This window comes from Somniosus microcephalus, chromosome 7, assembly GCF_052327205.1.
Source record: "Somniosus microcephalus isolate GS21.2 chromosome 7, FLI_Smic_1.0, whole genome shotgun sequence".
NCBI classification, from domain to species: domain Eukaryota; kingdom Metazoa; phylum Chordata; class Chondrichthyes; order Squaliformes; family Somniosidae; genus Somniosus; species Somniosus microcephalus.
In genome coordinates, this window is record NC_140993.1 from 122,481,938 (window position 1) to 122,494,693 (window position 12,756).

Consider the following 12,756-nt stretch of genomic DNA (forward strand, 5'->3'; position numbering starts at 1 on the left):
TACCTATTCAGAAAAATACACCATTCTATAAAAGAATTCTGACTTTATTAAAACATGACAAACTGGGCTTGAAAATCTAAAAAACCTAACAATGGTAAAGCTGTGAACAGCATACAGGCTATTGAGATAAGATAAGTTGTTGACACTGAATCAATAGCCTTATTGAAACAGGAAGTTGGAGGCTCCTGACGTCTGAGTCTTTGGAAAAAACACAATGGTATACCCTGTTAAGTTGTTTTAAATTACACTTTGTAAACAAACACAGAAAATTAAGAAACATATGCCTTCGTGGGAATGGCATCAAGTCGGGGAGGCACCACCCATCACATTGTTTTTGTGTTGAACTTGAAACAACTAGGAGACATGTGTCTGTGTTGCAACCAGTTGAGGTGACTTAAAAATTGCATAGAAGACTTTGGTAAGAATGGTATTAAATAAATGCACCTGCTGTTACATTCAAACACCTAAAGGAGAAACACGAGTCTGCATTGCTACCAGCTGACCTAACCCTGTAAGAATAGCAGAGGTCAGCAGAAAAATGACTAGAGATAATTAGCTTACATCAGCAGAAAATTTCAAAGGTAATACCACTGAGAAAGGGTATAAAAATTGAACTTTCAAATGGGAAGATAGATTCGCTTGAAAGGGCAAAGTGATTCTCGGCTTCAGAGGCAAGCTCTGTAAGTCTACAACTCTTTGAGTCTCGGGGATCAACCGTATTGTATTTGATTTTGGTGGATATCCTGGAATAAACTAAGAACTGTAAAACTAGAGAAGTTAAGATTTGAGAATAAGGGTCTCTGATAATAGAATTGTAAGATTTCTGTTTTTGGAACTGTTAATGTTGCGATTGAATCACCAACTGTAAATTACATGTCGGTTCTTTAATAAATCTATATATTTTTTGAATTCTCTCACATAGAAACTCACAAACTCAATCTCTGTACACTCTTTGGTGAGGAGTTGCAGAATTCTGGGGGAGTTTTCTGGACCTTCATAATATCCGGAACGTTACAGTCTAGCTAAAATCTTTAAAAATGCTATCTGGAGGACGGTGACATCTTCAGGTTGTTCCTTTCCTTTAGGGAGAGACAGTCTGGAACTTTAGACCCAATTAAGCATCTTTAGGAATCTATACCTCTAACTTTAGTTGAAAGTGAACATCTGGAGAATATGCCTGATCCGGGGTAGCCCTAAAGGGGCTAGGACTAGTAATTATCTCTTCAGAAGTACAGGGGTCAAAATCTTTCCCAGGTAAGAAAGCAGCTGTGAGTACTGAGTATTTAGTGCAGCATTTGCATGAGTTTGATTAATCGCTCAATGCTTTCACTGTTGAGTTTCAGGAAGCTGGGGAAACCTGTGGATGCTCTGTTAAATTTAAAAGTCAGTTGAAATCGCTTCTCCCGAGGGGGTTGCGCACACAGCCTAACACACTTCAGTTAAACATGGAAGTCGGCAGGTTGGAGCCAGCTTCCTGACTCGCTGATAGTTTTGCCGGTTTTAACACCCCCTACAGGTTAAAATTCCCCTCAATGTTTCAGGCCAATGACCTTTGGTCATCAGATTTATCAAATCAGGTTTATTTCAGATTTCCAGCATCCACAGTATATTGCTTTTGTTAACATAGATCAATGGCTTGTTTAAAATAGTGGATAGAGTGAAAGAAATACAAAACAAGAAGACAGCACTCGAGTGTAAAACAAGCAACTTATTAAAATGCTAGTGGACATTTTGCTATCACGCATTCTAATGTTGCACTGCCACTTGAACCCGTGTAGAGTTTTTGACTGGTTCGCTGCCATTGCACGCGCAACAGCATCAAGTCATCGTCGTATCGTATCTTCACACTCTTCCCTGCCACAAGGCTACACATGGCTTGGCATTATCATTGTATTTGGCAAGGTCACTACTATTACAAGACTCAGACAGGAGTTCGCAGTGGAGCAGATGGTCCATCGTTTGCGGCTCACGACCACATTCGTACCTTACTGAATTATTGTCATTGTAACTACGTTCCCACATCATGGGGGGAATTTTAACCCCACAAAACAGATGGGTTGGAGTCGAGTGGGAGTTTAAAGTGTAAAAAAACTGAATCCCGACCCCAACCCACCCACTTCCGGTTTTAACGGAGGCGGGACGGGGGGGGGGGGTGGGGTGGGGAGCCAACCTGCTCCCAGGAGGCAGGTCATCCATTTAAATATTATAATGAGCTGGCATGCCTCATGGTGATCCATCATTACAAATGTAACTCTGGCTGGACGAGTTTCCTGGGCCTAACAGAATCCGCCAGCTAAAGGAAGGTGAGGACTGCTGGATCCAGGAGCTAAGTGTCTTTCCACTTACCTCCTGGACCCAGCGTCCCTGCCTCAACAACACCCCGCGATCGGACACCCCCAGGCATCCGATCTCCCCCTGACCTCCCCCTGACCACCCCCCCGAGGCCTCCAATCTCTCCCTGACCTCCTTCCCCAAGGCCTCCGATCCCTCACCATAAGGCCTCCGATCCGACCCGAGGCCTCCGATCCTCCTCCAGCCCACAATTACTTTCCCTGCCTTCAACCCCGATGCTCGTCCGGCTCCTGAGTCCCAACTCTCCCCCCAAGGATCATCTGGCCCCCAATGCTCCTCTGGCTCCTGATGGTCCTCTGGCTCCTAATTGTCCTCTGGCTCCCAGGTCCCGAGTCCCAACCACCTCCCTCTGGCCCTCGATGCTCCTCTGGCTCCCGATTCCCAAGTCCCGACCAGCCTTCCCCCGATGCTCCTCCAGCCCCCGACACTTCTCAAGGTCCCAAGTCCCGACCACCGCCCCTCCCCACCGATGCTCCACTGGCCCCCGATGCTCCACCAGCTCCTGACCACCGCCCGCCACCTACCCGCCCGCAGCCAGCCAGCATCACCATATGGCTGGCTGCGGGTGAGAAACAGAGGTTTGAAATGCCAATCAAGTCCTGCTGTTCTCCTGGGTTTCCCAACTGCTCTCTGGCACCCCTGCTCTGACCCGCCTCCAGATTAAATATCGGCCCATTAGTTTTGAACAACCAGTGCCAGTACGTAAGCAATTGGCCATGGTTCAGAGTCTCCAGCTGGGAGATTCTCGTTGGGTTTGATATTCAAACGATATGACTTATTCCATACATGTATTTATTCTCCACTGTTTTATATTGGAGTCAAGAGGGTTGACAGAGTGCAGGAACCTGCGTCTCGACTTCAGTCTACTCTGTGCAGCATGGTGCTGGAACAAGGGATGGGGAGGCTCATTAGATAGTCTGTTTCTTTCAGCTTTGTATGTCTAGTGATGCATTACCTGACAGTAAGTAAGGATCGTCTATCTTGGTAGGTTTAAAGCAACCAGTAATGCAACAGCAGCAGGCATTAAGAACAGAGTACAATTTCTTTGCATGGACGCAGCATTCCCATACATATTCGGCAGATGAAGAATGAAGTGTCAGAGCTGTAGTCCTGATAGTGTTTGCCCACTTTCAGCTAGCCAGATTTCATAGGATGTTATTGCTAGCTCCAACTTTAGATTTGATGATGTGTTCCATGTAACTCAAAGTGTGATGCAGTGTCACACAAAGGTAGACAGAGTTAAAACAATGATTAAGTCTATTCCCATATCATTCAATATGTAATTCCCGTTTAGCTTCTCTATTTTTAAAGTGGAATGCATATACCTGTATCTTATTCAGTTTGGCCCTTAGTAGATTGGAGGAATAGTATTGTTTCAGCCAAGAGAGCACGTCACTCAGGGTTACTTCAAGCCTATCAAAAGTCCAGCTTTGAGCCGTAACATAAAGACCATCTGCATATAGGAAACTTCTAGTCCATGGATGGATATGTTGGTCATGGGGGTATCTATTATTATACATACTAGCTGGAGTGCCCGGCGGTGCCGAGGCTTTTTTGAGGGCATGTTGTTGTTGGAAGAGAGAGAGAGAGCGACTGGGGGGAAGAGAGAGAGCGACTGAGGGGAAGAGAGAGAGCGACTGGGGGGAAGAGAGAGAACGACTGGGGGGACGAGAGAGAGCGACTGGTGGGAAGAGAGAGAGCGACTGGGGGGAAGAGAGAGAGCGACTGGGGGGAAGAGAGAGAGCGACTGGGGGGAAGAAGAGAGCGACTGGGGGGAAGGGAGAGAGCGACTGGGGAAGAAAGAGAGCGACTGGGGGGAAGAGAGAGAGCGACTGGGGGGAAGAGAGAGAGCGACTCTGGGGGAGGGGGGTAGGGGGAGGGGGGAGGGGGGGTGGGGGGGAGGGGGGATGGGGAGGGGGGAGGGGGGAGGGGAAGGGGGGATGGAGGGGGAGGGGGGAGGGTTGGAGGGGGAAGGTGGGGTGGAGGGGGAGGGGGGTGGAGGGGGAGGGGGGTGGAGGGTGGGGTGGGAAGGGTGTGGAGGGGGAAGGGTGGGGGAAGGAGGGGGAAGGGAGAAAGGGAGGGGGGAGAAAGGGAGGGGGAGCCAGCAGACCCTCTCCCCTCTGCCGGCGATGGCTCCGTGGAGCTCCGTGCCGTCCCACGCACTGACATGGCCCAGCTGAGCGCAGCGCCCCGGTCAGCCCGAGCCCCGCCCCACGCCCTCCCGAGCCCCGGCTTCAAGACCGCCGATTGCGAGAGAGGGCCAGGCCCGGTTGCCGGGGTATCCCTTCACCCCCCTTCCCGCTCTCCCGAGCACCGGCCTCCCGAGCCCCGCCCTCCCGAGCCCCGCCCTCCCGAGCACCGGCACCGCGGGAAGGAGAGAGAGAGAGCCGCCGCTTCTCCGGTCGATGTGTTGTGGGCCGACCACTGATGAGCGCCCGATCAGCTGAACCCGAGCCCCACGGTGGCCGCAACTCACCTCCCGCCCCGCCAGCCTTTACCAAAATGGCGGCGATGGCTACGCTCGGTCCAGTCCCACACTGCCAGCCTTTACCAAGATGGCGGCGATCACGGGGCGGGCACAGCGGGAGGGGCGGTGCCTAGCTCGGTCGTGGCTGGGCAACAGAGTCCCAGGCTTCCAGGCCTGCAAAAACGGTGAAAGGTAGGAAAATTATAGAGGTTAGAGAAAAGATGTACAAATTAATTAACATTTTTTAAAAACAATTTGTGTTTTAAAAGCAACTTTTTTTTTGCTGGAAATGTAGATTTGAAAAGAAACACGCAGAAAGCCGGAAAAAGAAACGAAGAGTTTGGAATCAAGATGGCGGCCACTCACCTCGGTTCAGAATGATTAGGCCCACCCACCCACCAACCATCAGGTCACTGAAGTGTAGGATTGGTCAATCGTCCTGTCACTGGACTCTAGGACGGCCCGCCCGCACGCGCGACGAACCCGCCCCGTGACGCAGCGATTGGTCGACCGTCGGGTCGCTCGACTGTACGATTGGTCGACCTTCACGTCACTCGATGCTAATGAGCGGATAATGAGCGGAATTTTGAATAATGAGCGGATAATAATTGAATTTTGAACGTTTTTTGGATACCGTGGGCGCAATCTTTGTCCGACCGAAAAGTAAATATGCTTATGACCGTTCCGGAATCGTAAGCTTTCTTTTGATGCAACTCACGTGTAGGTACGCTCTATAACTTGAGAGTGTATAGCCGGACAGACAGACAGACAGACAAAAATAAGATAAGATATATTGAATAGCATCGGTGCTGGTAAACTACCTTGTGAGAGTGCATTTGTTGCCTATGCCAACAGCTTTTTTTGCCGCATGGTTCCATTAAAAATGGCGATTTGCCAAGAAAGTTTGGATGAGCTCTATGATGAGCATCCTTTGTCATATTGAAAGCCTTCTGCACAAGTATTTGGTGATTAACAGTGTCAGAGGCAACTGACAGGTCAAAAAAGCTCCAGTTATTAGGCCTTGTTCAAATCCATCTTCAACATAATAGATCAGATCGCACTTCTGCTCTCACCCCTTCCCCTCCCTCTCAGAACCATGATAGGGTTCCCCTTGTCCTCACCTTGCACCCCACCAGCCTCCACATTCAACGGATCATCCTTCGCCATTTCCACCACCTCCAGCGTGATCCCACCACCAAACACATCTTCCCTTCCACTCCCCTTTCAGTATTGCGAAGGGACCGTTCCCTCCGTGATACACTGGTCCACTCCTCAATCACCCCAAATACCCCTCCCCTTCCCACGGCACCTTCCCGTGCATCTGTGGGAGATGCAGTACCTGCCCTTTTATCTCCTCCCTTCCCACCATCCAGGGCCCCAAATACTCCTTCCAAGGTTAAACAGCGATTTACTTGTACTTCTTGCAATTTAGTATACTGTATTCGCTGCTCATGATGCAGTCTCCTCTACATTGGGGAAACCAAACGCAGATTGTGTGACTGCTTTGCAGAACACCTCTGCTCAGTCCACAAGCGTGACCCCGAGTCTCCGGGCGCCTGTCACATTGATTCTCCGCGCCACTCCCACTCTGACCTCTCTGCCCTCGGCCTCTTACACTGTTCCAACGAATCTCAACATATGCTCGAGGAACAGCACCTCATCTTTCGATTGGCACTTTGCAGCCTTCTGGACTCAACATCGAGTTCAACAATTTCAGACCAATACCTCTGCCCCCATTTTTTAAGATGGCAGCTGTTAATGATTCTGCCATTCCCATTTACATCTATTCTAGACTGATATTTTGTTTCTTTACTTGTCCTATTACCATCTCCTATTGCTTTTGTAAGATTTGCAAAATTTCTGCATTTCCCCGAAGGCTGTTATTAATAAATGGGACGCTGCGTGGACATATTAAATCAAAAAGGGTACCCAAGTTGGCATCCGTGCCTCGTGGCAGAAAAGCCTGTGGGATTTTGAAATGGACTCTGCAACGCAGACAGCTTGTGGATCGAAACCCAAGCTGCAGTTTTCTGTGAAGAGAGACTTTGTATTTTGAAACCAGACAGGACTCTGAATTATGTATTAGGCCGAATTGGGGACAAATCTAAATTCAGTTTAGGCCTATAGTTAAGGCCATCAAGCAATCTACATATATAATCGGAAACAGATTAAGAGAACCATCGAGGCTGGACAGGCCCATCAAGGAACATTCATGACAATACAAGTCAATTATCGGGCCGGTAGATGCGATTACCGGCCATCTAAAAGCAGTTAGTATGGATTGCTACCATTATTTAAAATAGCCCGCCAAGATTAAGACAAAGAACTAACCTGATGTGGCGCGTAGATAAGGGTTTTCGAAAGGAGTATAATTGAAGGACCCGGGTAGCAATCGCTCGCTGCTCTTCTCTTCTCTCTCTGCTCTTCAGCCCCTCGCCCTCGTGGCTGTCGCTGTTTCCCCATCCCGCGCTTACCCCCTGGCCTTTGCCCGTGCCTTTTGCCACTCCATCTGAAATATAGCCCCCAGCACTGCATCGGACAGACACGGACAATTCAGGCCAGGCGAGGCGGGACGCAATGAGGGGAGGAGGGAAGACCACCGGAGGGAAGGCCACCTGACGAAGACTGACTGAAGAAGACCAACTGAGGAGATGAACTGAGGGGAGGCTTCGAATTATCGGGCCTTCAGCCTCAGCCGACCTGCGAATATCTGCACACCAACTCAAACTGTCGGCTGGCGATGAAGAATCATCCCTGCAAGGTAAAGTACCCAAACAGAGGCCTAGAAATTCATTATAGCCACTTTTGGGGAGGTAAAGTCGGGCGGTCGCTAAAGTTTGCGCCCGGCGCAAATTCGAGGCCACATCGCCGATATTCATTAGCTTCGCCTTAAGAGTTTGCTCGAGCGCTAAAACTGGCGATGCAAGGCTCTCTTTAGGCGCTAAGCCGGAGGTGCTGAGCGATACCGCCGAGGCTGGGCACAGCGCAGGTGCGGCCATTTCTTGATTGACAGCAGACACGCTGGCGCCGGCCAGCTCTTAAGGGGGAAGGGTCGACTTGGTCTGCTGCCACGCCCTGGACACTGGAGCCCTCCAGCTAGGCCTGAACACTGCTGCTGGACCCAAATAGCGTCTCAAAGTATGGAGAAGGCCCGTGAACGAGCGCAGCGCTTCTCAGAGCATGATCTGAGGGTGCTGGTTAGCGCTGTGGAGAAGAGACGCCATATTTTGTTCCCAGACAATGGGAGGAAGCCGCCGGCCCGCGTCTACCGGAGAGCCTGGAGGCATGTCGCCACGAGGGTGACATCCAATAGTGAGGTCCCCAGGAGCGCTGTCCAATGCAGAAAAAAGCTCAATGACCTCGCCAGGATTGTCAGGGTGAGTACCCTTTCCAGTGTCCTCCTCATCCTTGCATATGCACCTCACATTATGGGCAAAGGGACCTGAAAGCCCTAATGGCCAGCCCTCATGCAGCAGCTATGGGACAGTCATGAACATCAATTGCACATTCTGCACTTAACACACTGGCCAGGCTATTCGACCATGGGAGGCAGTGCACACAAGATCAGGGCTACACACTGGCCAGGCTATTCGACCATGGGAGGCAGTGCACACAAGATCAGGGCTACACACTGTACTTAGAGGCCATCCTTTCTCTTGCAGGCCAAGCTGGCCAATAATAAGAGGAGCCGGACTGTGACCGGGGGAGGCGGACCCAAGCTCCAGCCACTCACCGAGCTGCAGCAGCGCGTGGAGCGCATCATGGGTGCCTGGGTGATTGGCCCCGTTGCATCTGGAGATGCCGACCCTGTTCTGGGCACCAATGGTAAGGACATCACCTTTTGAACCTCTCTCGTCCCACTTGCGCATCAGATCTACATCCTTTGCCACTGTCCGACCAATGCGCTGAATGCCACCACTCATGCATCCCTCGCTGACGCCCTCTCCTCACTCTAAAGCTACTCTTGTGCCTTCCTGCTTTCAGATGGTGAGGAGGAGGTCCCTGAACTTGCCAGTGACAGCCCCTCAGAAGAGGAGGAGGAGGAGGAGCAAGAGGAAGGCGGCCCATCAGGGGAACCCTCAGCCGCGGCAAGCCATGCCACTGTAGGGGAGACGTCTTCCCTGGAGGGGAGCGTGGCAGAAGTGTCGGAGGGGAATGTAGCTCCTGGGACCAGCGGCCTGCAGAAACGCGGGAGGGGGGTGGAAGCTCAGCGGCCTTCTCCCCAGAGGGGGGAAGGGTCGGAGGGGAGTCCAATTGCTGGGCCCAGCGGCGTCCAGCAACGCAGGAAGGGTCGGCCAGTTCGGCGGCCTTCTCCCCAGAGGGAGAGTCCGGCCTCCAGTCCGGAGACGGTCAACGCCGAGGAGATGCGCCGCCTCGAGGACATATCCGCGGACTCGGAGCGCCGGCACACGGAGCTCATGGGGGTAGTGAGACGGATGCCTGAGGCCATCCAGTCCCTGTCTCGGAGTGTCACCGAATTCGGGGCCTCTCTGGCAGCGACTGGCCAGGTGATCAGTGGTGCCGTGCAGTCACTGGCTGCTCTGATGCGGTCTCAGAACAGGGCAACACGGGCACTCACTGCTGCCACACTCGCTGTGTCAGCCCGGCATCGCCAGGGCACCCGGCGCGCTGCAGCAGCACAGCGGTCTGTCCCTCGGCAGATTGCTGCGCATGCTGCAGTGCTGGCCCGGGCGAGTGCCAGTGTCTCAGGCGACCAGCGAGCGCCTGCCATCCGCCAGCTTGCCCCCATTCCTCCAGCCGCCACTGCCACTCCCCCAGTGGAGCTGCCATGAGCTGCTGCAGCGACTGATGCTGGCCAGCCACAGCTGCAGCATTCACCAGCTGGCCCCTCGAGGGCCAGACCTCGTCTAGGCCGACCCCCAAGGGCATCTGCCGTCACGACATGTGCCCCTCAGGAGCCTTCCCCCAGCCTTGCAGCAGCCACTGGCCTCACTTTGAGGAGGAGCAGCAGGGCGTCCAGGGGCCGGCACAGTTTGCAGAGGGCATCGCCCTCGCGGGACACAAAGTAGAGGGTGTGTCCAAATGTTGTGTTTTGTGGAATGGTTGTTTTTTGAAGGCCGAGGATGAGGCCATTTTTATTTACATCTTTGGTTAATCCTCCCCAGGTTGTGGGAGTGACTCATGTGTGTGAGTGTTTTTTGGGGGTTTCGTGTGTTCTTGGTTTTCATGTGGGAAGAGCCCTGAATTTGTACAATAAACCATTTTATTTATTCACATTGTCCATGTTTGATCTTTGAAGTGTTTGTTGCCTTAACTGGCTGAGGGCTTGCGCAGCGGCTGCAATCATGTTCTTTCATTGGCACAAGCCATTCCCTGACAAGGGGCCTAGAAGTGACGTTCAATAAGCCGCCGACGGGCGGCCCTTGGACCTTCTGCCTCCCCCCTGGGCTGGTACTCCTCGTCCTCCTCCTCCTCATGCTCCTCCTGCTCCTCCTCCTGAGGTGGTGGTCCAACGTGAGGTGGCAGTGCCTGAGTCCTGCGGATAGCCAGGTTGTGCAGCATGCAGCAAACGATGACGAATTGGGAGACTCGCTCCTGCGAATACTGGAGGGCTCCCCCGGAGCGATCCAGACAGCGGAACCGTTGCTTCAGGACGCCGATTGTTTGCTCGATGAGGTTCCTGGTCGCTTGATGGCTCTCATTGTATGCCTCTTCAGCAGGGGTCGTGGGCGCGCGGAGCGGGGTCATGAGCCAGGTACACAAAGGATAGCCTTTGTCCCCGATAAGCCATCCTCTTGGGTGAGGCTGTGCCTGGAACATGTCAGCCACAGTTGTCTGTCGCAGGATAAAGGCATCGTGGCTGCTGCCTGGAAAGCGGGCATTGACAGCTAGGATGCACTGCCTGTGGTCACACACCAGCTGTACGTTGAGGGAATGGTAGCCCTTCCGGTTGCGGTAATCCTCGGCATGCTCCAGAGGTGCCCGCAAAGCCACATGCGTGCAGTCAATGGCGCCCTGCACCATGGGGAAGCCCGCTATTCTTGCAAATCCCACTGCACGCTCCTGCTGCTTGTCCAGGGTCATGGGGAAGGAGATGAATTGACGTCTCCTTCTGAAAAGGGCATTGGTCACCTGGCGGATGCAGCAATGCATGGCGAACTGGGAGATGTTAGCGATGTCCCCAGCAGCGGATTGGAAGGAGCCGGTGGCATAGAAGTTGAGAGCCACCGTCACCTTCACTGCCACCGACAGAGACGTCCTGCGCATCAGCTGTGGACGCAGATCTCTGTGAAGCAGCTGGCAGATCTCTGTGACCACCTCCCTTCTGAATCGCAGCCTCCTATGCGCGGCAGACATGTTGAGATAGGAGAACTGCTGGCGGTATACCCTGGGTGGGTAGGGCCTCACTTGGCGACGCCTGTTGCCCCCTCTGCGTCTAGCCAGGGCTGCCACTCTCTCACGGCGTCTGTAAGCCCTTCCGACATAAGGCTGAAACTCAGCGTTGGCACCCAATGCAGCCCCCATAATATGCAGGCAAACACTGAGATCTCAATGAAGGCAAAGATAATGGCAAAGCTCTGGCCTGAAGCCAAAAAGACCTGTCCTAGTGTTGGGCCAAAGCAGTAAGCTCTCTTCCTTGGTCTCTCTCCAAAAATCCATTGCGCAAGAGTGAATGCTGCAAAATGGCTGCCCTTTATAGTGCAGGGTAAGTGCCCTTTAATTTGCGATCCCCGCGGCCCGCCTCGGCTGTGTACCATTCCACTTCACAGTCGTTAGGGCCGCCCGGCGCACAATGGGGCGGCGCGAGTGAAGTTCCGGTTCCGGGCGCACAAAGGGCGTTGCACGACGAAATGACGTCATGATCTGCACGCGCAGCTGAGCGCGCGCAAAGACTTTACGCCGGCGCTAAATGTCTACTGAAGTTGGGGCGAGGCGCAGATCGCGCTGCGCCCGGGTGCTAAGCGCCTAGCGCTCGAGATCTGCTCCTCCTAAGGCGCTAACGGCTGGCGCAGCCAACTGAATTTCTAGGCCAGAGACTTTAACTTTGGGGTACTCGAACCTGGACAATGCCCTTGCAGCGCCCGGAGACCACGTGATGATGGCAGGCTCCAGATAGCACCAAGAGCGAACCCCGAAGCACACCGCTGTTTTGAGTCCAACAAACCCTTTTGATTGGTGAGCATGAAGTTCTGACCCCACATAGCTTCATCTAGTTAGGTATAGGGGGTGGGATAAGGATAGGGGATTGTTAAGATAGTTGTTTTCCCTCGATGTGCCGTGTGTTCCCCATTCCCTGTATAAGTATAGTTATTCTTTTGTATTTATTTTTGCCTGTAGAAGTGTACACTAGTCATTTTCCATAAGATTGTATCAGTTTTTCCTTTTCAATAAAATCTTGTTTTTTTTTACATCTAACCACCTGTCTACTCGAGTTTTCTGTACCGCCGCCTTGTACCTAAGTCCGGTGTCTAGAACCCAGAGGCATGGGAGCGATTCGAACCGCTCACAAAACAGTCAGAGGCATAACTGACTGGGCGCATGCGCCACCACCATAGGCCACCCCCTACACTTTGTACAATCATACCGTTTGTCATTTAATCTCTCCTGCCTTCCACTCTATCACAGACCTTCCCTTTTGTTCTTTCCTCCGCCCTCCCACTTTCATTTGCTTAAAACCTGTTACATCTCTAGCTTTTTCCAGTTTTGATGAAAGGTAATCCACCTGAAACATTAACTCTGTTTCTCTCTCCACAGTTACTGCCTGACCTGCTGAGTATTTCCTGCTTTTTCTGTTTTAATTTCAGATTTCCAGCATCCGCAGTATTTTGCTTTAGATCAGATTAAGTAGTTAGCTTGTGCAGGATCTTCAAGGCAGAATCCTGCCTGTTCTGGGATAAGCTGCTGTTCCACATGGGGATAGAGCCAGTTCAACTAACATAACACTATTGGTCTGTAGTTCTTTGGATTTGTAGGAT